Raw genomic sequence first — 17394 nt, 5'->3', positions numbered from 1 at the left:
TCTGAATCCAGGAGAATGGCTGATGTTCATTGATGGAGTAGGAGTCCATTCAATGGGGGCTGAATTTGCCCCTAGTGTTGTGGATAGGAACTCAATTGTCCTTCAGCATAAACTTTCTTCTTTCCTCCCTTCTGGGATTTGGCATTCTTGTCAGTCTTCATTGATTTGAAAAATGATTCATCTTCGGCTCTTCAAGTGCATCTGACATTTTTGCCCCTAGTTCAAGGGCTGCTTTTGATCTAGCTTCGTAAGTTTCCTTTGATCACATCTGATATTCTCGCCCCTAGTTCATGGGTTGCTTCTGATCCGGCCACACGGGCCTTACATTGTGGTTGACCGTTGAACATTCTGAATTAAGGTTCAAGGTTTGGAAGCAAAAGGGTTGAGTGTCGAGGCTGAGAGCAATCCTAAGCTGCACAATCTCAAGAGTGATTCCACACAGGTCTTCGTAGAACCACGCAAAATATTTTTTGAAATCTTTTAAGAAAGCGACTAATCGCTCGCGTCGAAGACAATGTAGAACCAATCTAGATCAAGCCAGGATCCTTCTCAGTACTCATATTAACAAACATGATCTCAATCATTAAGGGCTTAGCATGCCTCTCTTTCTCTCAATTGATCAAATTTTTTGCAAATCCCGAGGAATTCCTTCCTCTTTGTTTTCATCACAATGTTCAAAAAGTTTTGAAAAATGCAAGTCAATGTAATGATTTCAAAGCATAGAAAAGACACAGTTTTTAGTCAAATACTGCCATCTCATTCAAAACTTCTGGCACAACTAGCACAAGACAGAAGCAAACACAAGAGTGTGAAAATCACTGTTGTTCATTCAAATCTGTTGGCATTACTGGCTCCAAGGCAGAAACAGACTCAAAAGAAAACGAAAAGACAAACACAAAACAAGCAAGTGATGTCTGAGGTAACACCCCCAAAATCACCCGACTCTAACAAAATAGGACTGACTCGGTACAACAAGATAGACCCAACTGACTCAATAAGAAAAGAGTGACTCTGTACAACACATCAAGACTGACCCAATACCCAAGTCAGAAAGTAAAGTAAACAGCATTCGCAAATACAAAAAATAGTGCGTGCCATCCCCGCAGCTGGAGTGAACTGAGTGCCATCCGCAGGTGGTTCATCCCCCGATCACATGGTCACATTATTCCCCAAGAGTTTACGGATCAAGTGCCGATAGACTTTGCAGGACCCGGTGCGACGATGACCTTGTTGTCAATCAAATTTTGTATCTCGTGGCGAAGACGGATGCAACTGTCAGTGTCATGACCGGTTTGTTGATGGAAAGCATAGTACCTAGCCGGGTCATGCTTTGGAGGGAGATGATCGGGCAGAGGCCATTGTTCTAACGGTTTCAGATGTCCTTTCCTGAGTAGGACCCCTAGAGCTTTAGATAAAGGTATATAAAGTGGGGTGAAAACCCTCTTGCCTCGGGGTAGATAGTCCGAAGTTTAGGGGTTTGGATTGGATGTGCCAACAAAGAGGGTGGCTGTTTTTAGAGTGATGGTGGTCATTCCAACTTCAGAAGATCTTACAGCTACGTCACCACTGGTGGTCGCATTCGAACTACGTGTAAACGCCCTCTTGGGCTGCTCCTTCTCCTAGTCAATAAGGCCCTGCTTCATAGCATCCTCAATTTGCACCCCAATCTCGTGTAGGTCCGCAAATGTGGGAAGGGGTATGACGATCATCTTTTGCATTAGCCTGGGTTGGAGGTTGCGCACAACCATCCTTATCTGGTCTTTATCGGAAGGCCTTGTAGTCATCATCGAGGCCTTTGCTCTCTATCTCATCACAAACTCTGAAAAACCCTCATTTGGCTCTTGGCGGGTGACTTTAAGATCACGAGTTGTGACCTCGATATGTGTGTTGTAGGAGTATTGAGCAACGAAGGCCTCAGCTATCTCTTCCCAATTCTGTTTCGCAGAGTTCTCTAATTTTGCATACCAAATTGCGGCAATCCCAGACAAAGTTCGGCCGAATAGTGACAGCTTCTGGGCCGTGGTCAAACCCATTGGCCTCAAGACATCAGAAAACAGGTGGAGGTGCACCATTGGGTCTCCAGAGCCATCGAAGCGATCGATGTGTGGCATCTTGAACCGGTCCGACAGAGTTACAGCCGAATCGGTGTATCCATCCTCTATGTCCGGAATGGATTTCACGCATTGAGTCTTCTTGAACAGCTTTTCTAGCTTGCTCACTTTTAGTGCTGTGGGGTCTACCTTGAACTCAAAGGGAGAATCTGGTAGATTGGTGGGCGTGGGTGCCTTGGACAGCTGAGGTAAGATTGGGGGCGGAGCCAGCCCCGTTGGGATGTCCGTATCTTCCTGGACATTTGCTGTCTCCTCAAGTATTGGGACTCTTGGTGGGGAAGTAGCTTGGTATGAAGCGGATGCTCCGGTTTGCTGTTGTAGCCTGGCAATTAACTCTGCTTGTTGAGCCATGACCTCGGCCTGTTGTTTGGGAAATTATACTTGACGAGCAGCGTCCTGCTGCATAGTTCTCATACTCTCCTGGAGCTGACGCATCATCTCTTCCATTCTAACTGAAAGCTGCTAATCAAACTGAACAAGTGTGTATCCCTTTTCTGAGGTGGAAACAAATATCTCAGCCCAACTGCGTACAGGTGAGGTGGATAATGACCGCTGAACTAGGGACTGTTGAACGGATGATCTGTGCCTGATTGGCCTTTTTCTTGCCTTACCACTGGCGAAGGAAACACTGGTTGGTCTGAACTGAATCTCTAACCTAACAAAGTCTATTAGCACGAATCCAATGTACTCGGGGGATATTGGAGCCCTCTGAAGCTATAGTTTCACGACTATCCCCCTGCAAAAGAGAAAACAGACAGCATCTCAGCTTGATTTCACCAGAACAGGTATAAACATAGTTGAATGACTGTGCTCTCTACTGAATTTTGCCCAAAACTCTGCCTGTAAACTGATACTTTCGGGTAAAACTGATCCCCCCAAAATACTGATGCCTTCAGGCCTAATACCCAGACTTACAAACTGATACATGCATTCCTGTAGAGACACACTCTAAAAGCACATAATCAAGCAAATGAGAGTCAGAACACCCCTATGGTGGGGTAAGGTTTCCCTGTCCTATTTTTTCTGGAGCTAGGGTTTCACTACGCACACAGTGGTTTCAAACAACTTACAATCGGGTAAGCAACCTGTCCTAGTTTGGAATGGTCACTATGGATTCCGATATGCACTAGGTCGAATGGTCGAAAATGATGCCCTGGCAAAAACTGGGGTTTGTGTACCCATCGTGGCAGAGCCCGTAACCAGTCAGCCTTATGGCACGCTTCTCAAAGCGAGCCTCTGACAAACCGTTCAGGAATAGCAGATGGCAAACACGGTGTCCTAGGTGCACTAATACAAATGCAATGCAAAGAAACACATAAGTGTAATCAAAACAAGATATCATGAGTTCGAGTCAAGTTCTCTAAATCCCCAGCAGAGTCGCCAGAAATTATAGACGTCCTCGAACGTCCTGGGAAAATCCCATTTTGTTCATTTGGGCTCACTACAGTTCGGACTCAATGTCACAGTTCTTAATCTGATCTTACAAAGTGCAATGCAAGATCGATAAATCACCAAAGAGTCTAAATTCGGCAAATCACTTTGAAAAACTGATTTTTAGAAAGAAGTGTCAAACATGGATTGTTTTCCCAGATACAGAGTCACTACCTAAATATTTTATTTTGGGAAAATTTAGGAAACCCTGACTCGTGCCTAAGGCCACGTGTCCGTCATCACCAAAGTTGCCTCGACTCTTGAACTTGGGTACGATTGGGGAAGGTCATGCAATGAGCACCCTCGCTCGCCCGATCAAAGATCGGCCACTACTAAACATGATAGCTTGTTTTTGAAAATACATGCGTTCTTATTCTAGTTTATTAGCCTAGAATTACTATGTGATACGCACAGCATACAAGTATAGACTGGATCACCTAAGTTGGAACAAAACATCTCATGTTTATTTTTGAAAGTGATTTGCTACTCGCAAGTAGGCTAAAATGTGGATTTTGCTACCCTCAAGTGGGCTTAGAAAAATATGGTGATTTGTCACTCTCAAGTAGGCTTAAAACTCGCAATTAATGAATTGTTCCAATTCAAATAATCCAACCTTTACCCACAGGCATTCAGGCAGTTATATCACATAAGCAGTTAGCCTTATGGCAAGCATACTATCATGGCAGTCACTCACACACATGCAAGGATGCTAAAGCATAAACACTCACCGTGTACTCCAAGCCAAAACAGAAACTAGTTAGTAATCAATGCATGATCCTAGTTCATGTTAAGATGGCTAATGCAACACATGCAAGATGCAACTAAGATAGGCTCGGCTATTCTAAGATGGCATATGAGGTGCTACAGATAGCTTGTATTCAACTCGAAATTGAAATACAATGCAGTTAGTATGATGCGCCAAGCCTGGTACATGCGAGACAGATGAATGAATGCAAACATGCGAAGCATAAGGATGCTAATTAAAACATGCCCTAAAACTAACCATCGTAAGCTGGTAAATAAAAGGGAGAAAGACGTGGGGTTGGAAGACATGCATCACACACATGCACACCTATTACAAAATTCGCCCTCTCGATGGAGGGTCCGAATAAATAATACAGAACCAACTAGCTAATCTAATTAAACTAATTATTACAAGACGAAATGAATAACAAATCATAGCTAATTATTACACAACACTTAACTAATTAATAAATCAACTAAATTAGCAATTAAATAAACATGCAAACTATGTGAAATGGGCTGCCTCAGCTCTGCCTCGGATGATGAAGGACGCATGCATGCTCAAATTGCCTTGCTCGAAAATCCCTCGCGACGCCCCAACTTGCCTTTGTTTGCAATTGATCTCAGAAACTTGCACAAAGCTCCAGAGAGATGAAACTCCACCCCGGGAATCTGTGGGAAGGCTGCCGACCAGCTTATAGGCATGGGAGACCAACTACCAACCACCTTTTGTGGTGGAAACCAAAAAAACTGGTCGGCCAGCCAGCAAATCTGGTCGGCCGACCAGTTTCGTCTCCTGGTTTCTGGTTTTCTGCAACAAAGGGAAAGAGAGAGGCACGGCAAAGTATTTGCAACACATGTGTGCACGACTACTCTTCCCATCATTGCATAAGCTCAAGGGAGTGCAGTCATCAACCCTTGGGACACCAATCACATATTTCGATGCATGATGGACGAGGAGCTGAATTGCACGACTCGATGTGAAATGAATGCACATACAAGCACCTAAAGCCAACAACTCCGTCATGGGTAGTCAAGAGTGTCGGCGACCGGGAATCGAGACACGTTTCATCACTTCGAGTATGAAACGCTCCTCGTTTCCCGTGTTTGGGCTAACTCCTATCTCAAACACAATGCAACAAACAAGACATGCACCAATGCAACTCTAGCATGCAATCTTAATGCAATGCAACTAAGTCGTGCAAACATGTAAGGGATAACATGCAAACTTGCAACTAGCATACACAATGCTATGAACTAACAATGATATACTCAATGCATATGACACTTAGCATACACAATGAGATGAACAAGGCATGCATAATGCAATGATCAATCATGCGACAACATGGCATACTCAATGCTATGAACTACAATGGCATACTCAATGCAAAATGATCATGGCATGTTCGATGCAAACAATAACATAACATGCACAACGCATTATGACATGTCATACACAATGCAACAATGGACTTAAACCAAGATGGATAGGCCTCAACTGCACCCAAATCAGTGGCCAATATGATCAAAATAAGGCAACAAGGTACATGAAAACATGCACAAACGCAAGGGACCAAACCTAAGGAACAAAGTGCAACTCTACCAAAGCATGACAAGGATGAAATATGGCATACAATGACACATGTTCCAGCTCTAAAATGACATACAAGATGATCCCGAATCATGCAAACAACTCAACCGATGCATGCTGGATGGCACAATTACCGAAACTAGTGAAGTGCATTACACTAGAGGTATGCAAAGCGATGCCCAAATGACCAAACCAACCCCAAACAGTCCCTACGCAGACCCAAAACAGTGGTGAAATGGACTAAAATGATGGCTTACAATGCACGAAAATGAAGCTCATGCAATAGCCCAAAAATGAGGCATACAAGCACAACTCTCAAACACATTTAAAGAGTGAAAAACATGGGAATATGGCACAAGTATAAACTCTGAAATAACATGTTCAATGATGCCAAAACATGAAAACAACTCAAGTTAAGCATGCAAAAGGCTTCAAAACTCGAAGCTAGGCAAGAGTATTACACTACAAGCATGCATGGCAAGCATCATTCGACCATGGGACCTCAAAACAGAGCTAAGGCAGCCCAAATCATGAATAAAATCAGTTTAGAACATGGCCAAAATATGCTATAATCAAGGGCCAAAACAACATGCAATGTGAGCTAGTGAACATGGATTACACTACAAGCATATGAAGAATTCAAGAGGCCATTAAACTAGCAAAAGTCAAAGACATGACATGCCAAATAAAGCCCAAAAACCTACTGAAACATGATCAATACATGCAAGAATGTCATGCTCCTTTGATAGGCTATAAGAGGGGTTATTCTACACATGCAAGAGACACACCCAATGTGACAAAACTAACTTTGGACAGAGCCTAGGCAGGCCCTAAAAGTCACTAAAAAGGGCCTGAAACAAGGCTTGGAGGTGTGCAAATGAAGGTTCCTTTGTAAGGCCAAAAATGCTAGTGAACTAAACAAGACAAGGAGGGAGAGGGTCACCCCTCTCTGATTTTGGCTCTCAAAAACACATGTTAAATACTGAAAATCCACTAGATTTTAGTGGTTAAAAGGGCAAGCAAAGGTCAACCCAAAGGCCTTAGGGCATGGCTCAAAATAAGGCAAAATGAAGCATGCAAGGGGGTAGATGACCCCCAACAAAAAAATGACCTTAAACAAACATCAAAAAGACCTCAAAACAAGACTTTTTTCAGTTGACAACAAAGCTCAAATATGCATGAAAATAAGGCTAAGAGATGGGTCAAAATAAAGCTTAAAAGAGGGAAAAAGTGTGTTACCCTTGAAGCTCAGCAAGACAGCAACTTCTGGAGCCCAAAACTAACTCTTTGAGACCTCTCAAGACCCTCCAAGAACCTTAGAACAATGGTGGAGGTGTGTGGCTATGAGGTGTGGTGTAATAGGTCAAGAACAAGACCCTTTTGAACCAAAAATATATAGATATAGATAGAGATATGTCTTGGGCCCTTCAACCAAATTCTGAACCTGTGCCAAGGAAGAGGAGGGCCTCTCTTATAGAGACACAAGGCTAAAGCTTCTTCAAAAAGCTAACAACCAAGGCTCAAGATCCTCCATACACGTGTATGGAGGATACAAACTGTGCTTTCCAGCTGGCACAGCTGGCACACACTCACAGAGACAAGATTGGAGGGAGTAGGCCGACCAGTTCAGGTGGTCGGCCGACCACTTCCCCTGGTCGGCCGACTAGTTCAAAAGGTTCAACTCAAAAAAAGTTGGTCGGCCAGCCCATTTGATGGTCTCCCAACTAAATGCAAGCTAGTGGTATGGTAGAAGACCAGTAAATGTGGCTCAAAGACCAAGGAGACCAGTTTCCTGACAAGAAAACTGGCTGGCGGGAGAAAAGTGGTCTCTAAGGAGAAAAGTTGGTCTCCCACCCTTGTACCACCTCTCAAACAATGAAAACAAGGTCCATGCCAAAAATAAACCAAGACGGATGTAAAACGAGGGTTCGGGGGTCAAAACGTGCAGGTGGGTGCCCCGAAAACAGGCTGTTAAGCATCAGAAGTGGCGTGCGACCACAAAGGTGGTCTCCCGGGCCACAGTGTCCCTTTAGAGAGAGGAAGCAAGGTGTGTGCCAAAAATCGTGCCAAACGGAGAAGGTTAAGCGGTCCTGAACCGAGGCGCGCGACTGACGGCTCCGAAAACCAAAAACTGGTCTCCAAACAGGAACAATGGCCTACGACCATGAAAAGTAGCCTACGACCACTGAGAGATGGTCTAGGAGACCTCTCCCTCCCTTCGGGAAGAGAAAACAAGACCTGGTTCACAAACCGAGGCAAAGCACAAAAGGGTCCCGAGGTCCAAGGGTAAGGCTCTCAGCCGAAGCTCCAAAACCTCAGAACGAGCACAACATGCACCATCACCGAGCGCTCAATCGATGACACCTGAGTCTTAAGGTCGGTCAAAAATGGGGTGTCTACACTACCCCATTCCCAACAAAAGTAAATTCAGGCATACCTGGTGGTCTAAACACAAGAGTTTTATTTGCACAGTCAATGGTAGCACAGTATTTAGTCAACCAGTCTATCCCTAGAATACAATCAAAATGATTAATGTCCAAGGGTAATAAGTCCACATATAACATCATATTGCCAATCATAACATCACATGCAGGATAAACATGAGCACATATCATAGAATCCCCAGACGACGTAGACACAGATAACACATAGGTCATAAGTTCTAATGGTCTAGTCAATTTTCGAGAAAAAAACATGCGATACAAAGGAATGTGTAGAACCAGAATCTATCAATACACATGCATTTTGAGAACATACAGAGAGTGTACCTGACACCACAGTATAGGTATTTGGTACGTCACTAGGCACTAAGGCGAACACTCTCTCTTGCCTCAATGTTTTATTATTTGCATTCCCTCTAACATCGGTCCTTGCATTTGGTCTTGCTGCGGAAACAGACCCGGTGGAACTTGTCATAGGACGGTTAACCTCGTTGAATCTCATCGGGCAATCCCTCACCATGTGGCCAGTCTTGCCACAGCAAAAACACGCACCTGATGCTCGATAACAAGCACCTCTGTGCTTCTTTCCTCAGTCGAGGCAGTTTGGAGTAGATCCACTACTTTGGCTAGAGCTGCTGAAGGATCCTATATTTTGCCTCTTCAAAACTGACCGGCCTTTCTTGAAACTGAATCCGGTCCTCTTTCCTCTCCATTCTGTTGTTAGTGTTGTAGTTTGTTTCTTAGCTGTTATTGTGGCTTCTGCTATCAATGCCCTGTCGAGTACCTCCACATAAGTAGGTAATTTTAGGACACCCACTCGGTCAAATATTTCCAGGTCCAGCCCTCCCTCAAACTTTCGTGCTTTCTTGTAATCAGTATCCACCATATGTGGAGCAAAACGTGCTAATTCGGTGAATTTGGCTTCACACTCTGCTACAGACATTCTTCTCTGTTTAAGTTCTTGAAACTCGGACACCTTCTGATCCCTGAAGCATTGGAGAAAATATTTATCATAAAAGATTGCATTAAACTGTGCCCATGTAATATTCCCATTGCCACTTCGAATCAGTAACCACCACCTTCGGGCTTCATCTTTCAGAGTATAGGTGGCTAGGAGGACTTTCTGGGTTTCAGAACAAGGGAACACTTCATATAACTTCTTCATTTCAAGTAGCCACGTCTCTGCTTTCAATGGTTCAATTCCGCCATAGAACGTTGGTGGTTTCATCTTCATGAATTTCTGTGTCAGATTGATGATGTCATTATTATCTACCTCAGCTTGTGCCAGTGGAGGCAGAGGGGGCAAAGGTTGTTGTCTCTGTTGTTGTGTCAAGGTTTCAGTCAATGCTGCTAACATTTGTTCCATTCGGCCCATACGAGCCTCTGAAGATTCACTTTCACCACTTCCCCTTGCATCCTCCATCTTACTATACAGACATCGAATGATAATAAACATAGGCATAATCTTATTCGTTTCCTTCAATTCATTTGATTCAAAAGTACATTCAGTTTTCATATTCAATTGCATTACCACACACTCACACATGCAAATGGAATGCCCCTAACTCTTACTAGGACATCCTAAGCTTATACGGACCTATGTGTGCGGTAGAACACGTGCTCTGATACCACTCTGTTACGACCCAAACCTGCCACTGTAGGTTTAGCACCGTAACCGGCCAGTAATCCGTGGATTACCAAAGGGCTATGAACAAATTAGCAAATAATAAGGGGCTGCGAAAGCAATAATACAAAATAGACAAGGTCTAATGAGCTGTGATAACGTACATGGGACGGAACATTTCAAAACTTATTTATATATACTTAAACATGCCAATCCAGATACACAATATTTATAAGGTATTTACAGAATGTATTTCCCAAGACCTGACTTTACAGAGCATACACGTAGACTCGCATGAATACAAAAACAACCATGGCTTTAGGCTTCGTTCGGAACCTCCTTGAGAGGCACAACGGTTGGCTGACAAAAACAAAACAGAAGGCCGTCAACTCTGGCCCTGGTCATGTGCCGACTCACCTACATACATAACATAAACTGTGAGCGAAAGCCCAGTGAATAATAATAGAGTAAAGGGGTTTTATGAATGATGTCCAGCACAAGTTAGGATCCAGTATTTAAATCAGAACATATTCAGACTTCAAAACAGAAATAGATTTAGATACACACTCATGTTCATACTCAGATTTTGCATAAGATCATACATAGTACACCCATTAGCTATCAGATCAATTTGGTCCAGAGACCCACATGCATAGTTGGTACCAACGACCATAAAGGTCCATATCTTGCGCGCAAGTAACCATGGTATTGTTACCCCCAGGCAAGGGCCACGTGCAGATTGGCCGCAGTATTGTTACCCTCGGGCGAGGGCCACGTGAACTAAGGGTGTCACAAATACTTTTCAAAAAATTGGACATCCATTCATAATTCGTAAGATAGCATTTCAGAAAATAGATCATACCATACTAGTCAGAAAATAATTAAGTTAAACATAACTATACAAAGTTATTACAGTTATTACTAACAGTGGGCCTTGAGACAGACAGACAGAGTAAACTTGGTCAAACAGTACGCGGCACGTGACCTACACAATACATAACAGATGCACACTTAAAACACACGTTCTAATTGTACAAAGCCTATTTCGTTGGCTCTTAGTGTGTTTCTAATCTCTTATCCTCATTATGGGGTCTTAAACATGGCCTAGGGATGCCTAGGATGGAATGAGGATGCATAGATGCCTTGGAAAACATTTTTCAAAACGTGCTGAAAACAGGGGTCTCGCTCGAGCGTGGCTTCTTTCGCTCGAGCGAGCTTCTCAAAACAGAGGGGTCGCTCGAGCGTAGACTCCTTCGCTCGAGCAGCCTGTAAAAATACAAAAGTACTGGTTGTTGAAATTTTATGCTCAATACCCGCTCGATGATCGCTCGAGCGTGAGACATAGCCCTTCGCTCGCGCGTAGGTCTCATCGCTCGAGCGTGCGTTTGCGTGCACCAAAAACCTAAGAGCTTGCAATTTACGCTCGAGCCACCATTCCTTCGCTCGAGCGAGGAAGCCAAATTTTGGAATTTCCAGATTTGCCTCCCAAGCTCAAACCAAGCATTCAACACCTCAAAACTCAACCTCTTGGGCCCATTTTCAGGAAAACACTTGAAAACTCATAGTATAAGATGTTTCAAAGATCAATTTGTAAAATCAAGCCCAAAAGTGAGTCAATTAAACACAATTTCAAATAAAACTTCAAGAACAAAACTTAAATGTAACATGCATGAATTCTCATGACTTCTAATGTTTCAAAACATGATCCAAAGCAAGATTAAGCTCAAGAATAGGATGAATTCATGGACTATAACAAAAATATGGACATGCATGTGAGGATTCTATGAGAACAACCTCACAATTCAAGAATGCAGACATGCATACATGATTTAAGCCTCAATTCAACATTATCAATCAATTCATGACTTAGATCACTAATGTCTCATGAACCAAGCAAGAATTAATCTTAAATTCACAATTGAAAAGGGAATCTCCTACCTTAAACCTTGAATTCCAAGTCTAGGAGCTCAAATTTGCAAGGCCTCTTCAATTCTCCTAAGCTCCAAGCGAAATCTCTAGATGAATTCTATTTTCTCCTAACTCTCTCTCTCTAGTCGGTTTTGGCCAAGAAAATGGCTGAGGAGATATGCTTCTAAGTGTAATAAGGTGTGATACGGTTGGTCTCAAATCAAGCCACTAAGTGGCATAATGGTAGATAAGTCCAACTAATGTAATTTAGCTTATTTAATTCAATTGAATCACACCAAATCAAATTTCAACTAAATTTACTATAAAATCACATTAATTCTAATTAACACAAAACACTAATCAGTTTCGGATTCGGCCGCCGATAAGGCCTTCAATTTGCAGTTTAAAACATAAAACATGAACAGATCATTTTATCGCAAACAAATAGAAACACAAAAATAATGTAATACACATGCAAATTAATCCCAAATCCTTCCTAAATTACCATCAGACATAATCAAGTACGGATTAACGTTAATTAGAGGTTGGGGTTGTTACAGCGACGGAAGAGGGGCGCAAAGGCAACATGCTATCTTACCACTCGGAAGATCGTGACAGACATATCACGCCATTACAAACAGAAAGTAGGAGCCTTAGAACAAGCGATACTCAATCAAGGACTTCCAGGATTCGTTATTCCAGGTCGTATATGGAGGGAAACAGTTATCGGCCCTCGCACACGCACCAAACGACATCTAGGCATACGGAGTTGCCTAGGTCAGCGGACTTGGGAACAGTGCTCGAGGAGAGGGCCCAATAGAAGGAGGACACAAGGGCTCGCGACCCTCGCAGAGTTTCAGCCCTACAGTGATTAGCCCCTAGGACGCATGGGAGTGTTGAGGTAGGGATGCCAATGTCGCGCCTTGCTTACAAACCAGCAGATAAAGTGTTAGCAAGGTTACAAAGCTCTCCATTCGTTCTGGCAATTGAGAACGCAACACTACCCTCAGGCTTCCACCAGTCCAAATTCACCACTTATGAGGGAAAGTCAGACCCCTGCATGCACTTAAGCCACTTTCGCCAGGTTATGGCAGTATACCGGCGAAACGAGGCTCTAATGTGTATCCTGTTTCCATCCAGCCTTGGCGACCTAGGTCTAATATGGTTCGAAAGGCTGCCACAAGGCAGCATAGCCTCATGGGCGTAGTTGGCAGAAGCGTTTGTGACTAGATTCAGAACGAATACCAAGATGCCAGTGGAGATTGACTAGCTACTCTCCATCGACATGGGCGAGAAGGAAACATTGAGGTTTTACAACAGTCGATATTGGGACACTTTCAACCAGATTGGGGATTGCCCTACAAATCTCGCCGTCACACAATATAAACGAGGTTTACCAGTCGGTAACAAGTTGAGGGATTCAATGACGATGATGCCACCCCTTACGATGGAGGCCCTAATAGAGAGAGTGCATCAGCATATCCGGGTAGAAGAAGATAGTGCCCATGCCAACGCAAAATCTGGCACAACAGCAATGCTAGATAAAAAAACTGCAGCAAAAATCAACACGGTAGAACAACCAAGCAAAAATAGGCGAGGCAAGTGAGCAAACAGAGAGGACCCTCAAACAAGAAAGTTAAGAGTCCGCACTACCATTACCACAGTATTCAATAAACCTATCTACCAGATTCTTAGCGAGATACGCGATGAACCCTTCGTTCGACGGCCAGCCAAGTTGGGAGAAACACAAAGAGGTTACGATGAGAGGTACTGTTGCACCTTCCGTAATGAAAAGGGGCACCCAACTGAAAATTGCACACCATTGTAGCAATATTTGGAGGAGTTGGTGGCCGCCGGTCACCTGGACCAGTAAGTAGAAGGGGGAACACAACCAGCCCCCCAAGACCACAGCAGGCCGAGTGGGATGTCGGTCGATGGCTCACCTCAAGGCATAATCAATGTTATACATGGGATTGTCAAACCTGAGCGGGTATGTGAGCTTAGAGGGATGTTAAAAAAGGCTAAGCACTTAAGGGAGGTGCTAAGTGCACAACCCACTGTCAAGAGGGGAAAAACAGAGGCAACGAACGTCATCTCCTTCTCTGACAGGGATCTAACAAGGCTACATTGTCCTCACAATGATGCACTAGTGGTCACTTTGCGTGTCAAGAATTTCGACATCAAACGGATTTTGATTGACCAAGAAAGCTCATGCGAGATAATGTATTACGAAACCTTCAAGCAACTAAAATTAGAGGACAAAGACTTAGCAGCCGCGACATCTCCCCTAGTCGGTTTCAACTCGATGCCAGAATGGCCAGTAGGCAAGATAATCCTGCTAGTCAAAGCAGGAACAATGACGAAACATGTGGAGTTTTGGGTATTGAAGGTCCCTTCCACTTATAACATAATCTTGGGAAGAGCATGGTTGCACGTCATGCGATTGGTGGCATCAACCTACCATCAGGCATTACGGTTCCCCAATGAAACTGGGGTGATTAAAGAAGTCTTAGGAGACCAAATCATGCCGAAACAGTGTTTCGTCACGGTAAACGGCAGCCGTGCTGCAAAAGGGTTTGTACAAATAGTAGAGGAGCCAGAAAGCAACGACTTGTTTGCAGATGTCGGCAAAACAGCAGAACAGAAGGCAGTGGAAGACTTAGTTGAGGTAAGGATAGATGAAAAGAACCCAGAAAAGTTCTTTTTACTTGGCTCATCTTTATCCAGCACTGAGAGAGTAGAGGTTATGGAATTTTTAACCTCTAATATCGAAGTGTTTTCCTAGACACCATACGACATGCCTAGCATTGACCCTAATTTCATCTGCCATCAACTTAATGCCTATCCAACCACCAGACCAATTATACAGCGCACACGCCGATCGGTACTTCACCACGCGGAAATAGTGGCGGAGAAAGTGGTAAACTTGCTGGGGGTAGGAGCCATCAGAGAAGTACACTATCTCAAGTGGATCTCCAACACTGTAGTAGTACCGAAGAAGAACGGAAAATGACGCGTTTGCATGGACTACAAAACAGTCAACAAGGCAAGCCCAAAAGATAGTTTTCCCCTACAACAGATAGACCAACTGGTGGACCTAATAGCAGGACATAACCGACTTAGCTTCCTTGATGCGTATTGGGGCTACCATCAGATCGCTATATACTAACCGGACCAGGAGGTCACATCATTTACAACACCTAGAGGACTGTACTGTTGCAAGGTCATGCTCTTTTGCCTGAAAAACGCAGGGGCAATATTTCAACGGATGGTCACCAAAATGTTTGAACCATTGTTAGGCAGAACAATTGAGGCTTACATAAACGACATGATGGTCAAAAGCAGAGATGAGAAGGACCATCTTAGGGACCTAGATGAAATGTTTCAAATTTTGAAGTCCCATAAGTTGCGGCTAAATGCATGTAAGTGCGCATTCGGCGTAGGGTAAGGCAAATTCCTGGGCTTTCTAGTGACCAACCGGGGTATAGAAGTTAACCCTCTCAGATCAAAGCCATCCAAGATCTTGAGAGGCCTAACACAGTCAAAGAGGTACAACATCTCACTGGCCTAGCAGCCGTTCTTAATCGATTTATAAGTCGGTCGTCAGACAAATATCGACCATTCTTCTAAGCACTAAAGGTCAAATTTGAGTGGGATGAGGAGTGTGACCACGCCCTAGAAAGCTTAAAAGATTGCATGACCTTTCCTCCGTTGTTAGTAACCTCGGTTATCAAGAGAAGAGCTTTTTTTGTACTTAGCAGTTTTACAGCATGTAGTCAGCGCAGTGTTGGTCAAAGCAGAAGGAATCCAACACCTGCCTATCTTTTATGTTAGCAAGACCTTACTGGGCGCTGAAACAAGGTACCTACCATTGGAAAAGCTGGCATTAGCTTTGATGATGGCCTCAAGAAAGTCGTCACACTATTTCCATGGCGACACCGTGATCGTCCTAGCGGCTTTCCCTTTAAAGGCCTTGTTTGAGAGGGCGGATTTTTCTAGACAAATCTTGAAATGGGCAGTGGAGTTGGGGTAGTTCGATATCACGTTTCAACCCAGAATCGCAATAAAAGCCCAAGCTTTAGCAGACTTTGTGATTAAGTTCATGCCAGGAAGTCATCATGTCTGCCCGATCGATTTGACCGACACAACAAAAGTAAGGGGGAAAGTGTCGCGGGAACTGCGCAACCCCTAATGTAGGATGCCCAGTTACATTGCAAGCCATACAGGTTTGAGGACGGAAAAGAAGGAACAAACCATGCTATTTCCAATGGGGACTCATCAAAAAGTAAAGACTTGAGGCAGTCAAACAGTGAAGATCAAACTCCAACAGCAAACATTGACTTAGAAGAAAACAGTAACACCCATGATCCCAAGACATTATCCGATCCATCTACTTGCTGGAAGCTATTCTTCGGAGAGATGTGGAAACTCTTCGTGGATGGAGCATCCAACAGGCATGGTGCAGGACTTAGTATAGTCCTCATCTCACCAGATGGCCTAACAATCGAACAGGTAGTCAACCTTGGCTTCCCAGCATCCAACAACGAGGCAGAGTATGAAGCACTGTTAATAGGCTTAAAATCAACACTTTTCATGAAAGCCACTGAGCTGATGGTATATAGTGAATCCCAACTGGTAGTAAACTAGATTTCAGGCGACTACGAGGCAAAAGATAATAGGATGGCTAAGTACCAAGAGTTAGTCAGAAAGGAGATCATGAAGTTCGAAAGAGTCCGGATAGAGAAAATTGGCCGAGAGGAAAATAGTAGAGCAGACGAGCTAGAGGTTTTGCTTCAATGGAAGATACATCTATCCCACATCTATTACTGATCGACTTCCTATCTATACCAAGTATTGAGGAACCCGAAGCAGCCAAGGCATGTTGTGCCGAACTAGGCCCATCCTAGATGGATCCCATTATAGTATTTTTAAAAGATGGCATCTTGCCTGAAGAAAAGAAAAAAGCCAACAAAATTAAAGCAAAATCACAACGATTTTAGCTCTCTCCATCACTGGTACTGTACAAAAAATCCTTCGCAGGACTTTACCTGAAATGTGTCCATCCCAGCAAGGTCGAGGCATTTTTGTTCGAGATACATGAAGGCGTATGCGGAAGCCACTAAGGGGGAAGATCAGTGGCTTACAGAGCAATTTCACAAGGATATTGGTGGCCATACATGTAAGAAGATTCAGAAGATGTGCGAGAAATGTCAAAAGTTTGCACACCAAATACATCAACCAGCCAGAGAGTTTCTACCATTAACTAGCCCGTGGCCCTTCGCAATATGAAGCCTGGACATAGTGGGACCACTTCCAACTGCACCTGGCAACAGAAAGTTCTTTCTTGCAACAACAGACTACTTCACAAAGTGGGTGGAGACAGAAGCACTTGCATCGATAAAGGAAAAAGACGTTAAGAAGTTCGTCTGCTAGAACATCATAACTCGATTCGGCATTCCCAAGGCTATAATATCTGACAATGGCACTCAATTCGATGGCAAAATTTTCAAGGGCTTTTGTGAGGAATACAAGATAGAATTC

This window comes from Camellia sinensis, chromosome 10 (genome assembly GCF_055761805.1).
Source record: "Camellia sinensis isolate YWXY chromosome 10, ASM5576180v1, whole genome shotgun sequence".
NCBI classification, from domain to species: domain Eukaryota; kingdom Viridiplantae; phylum Streptophyta; class Magnoliopsida; order Ericales; family Theaceae; genus Camellia; species Camellia sinensis.
This window is presented reverse-complemented; position numbering follows the sequence as displayed.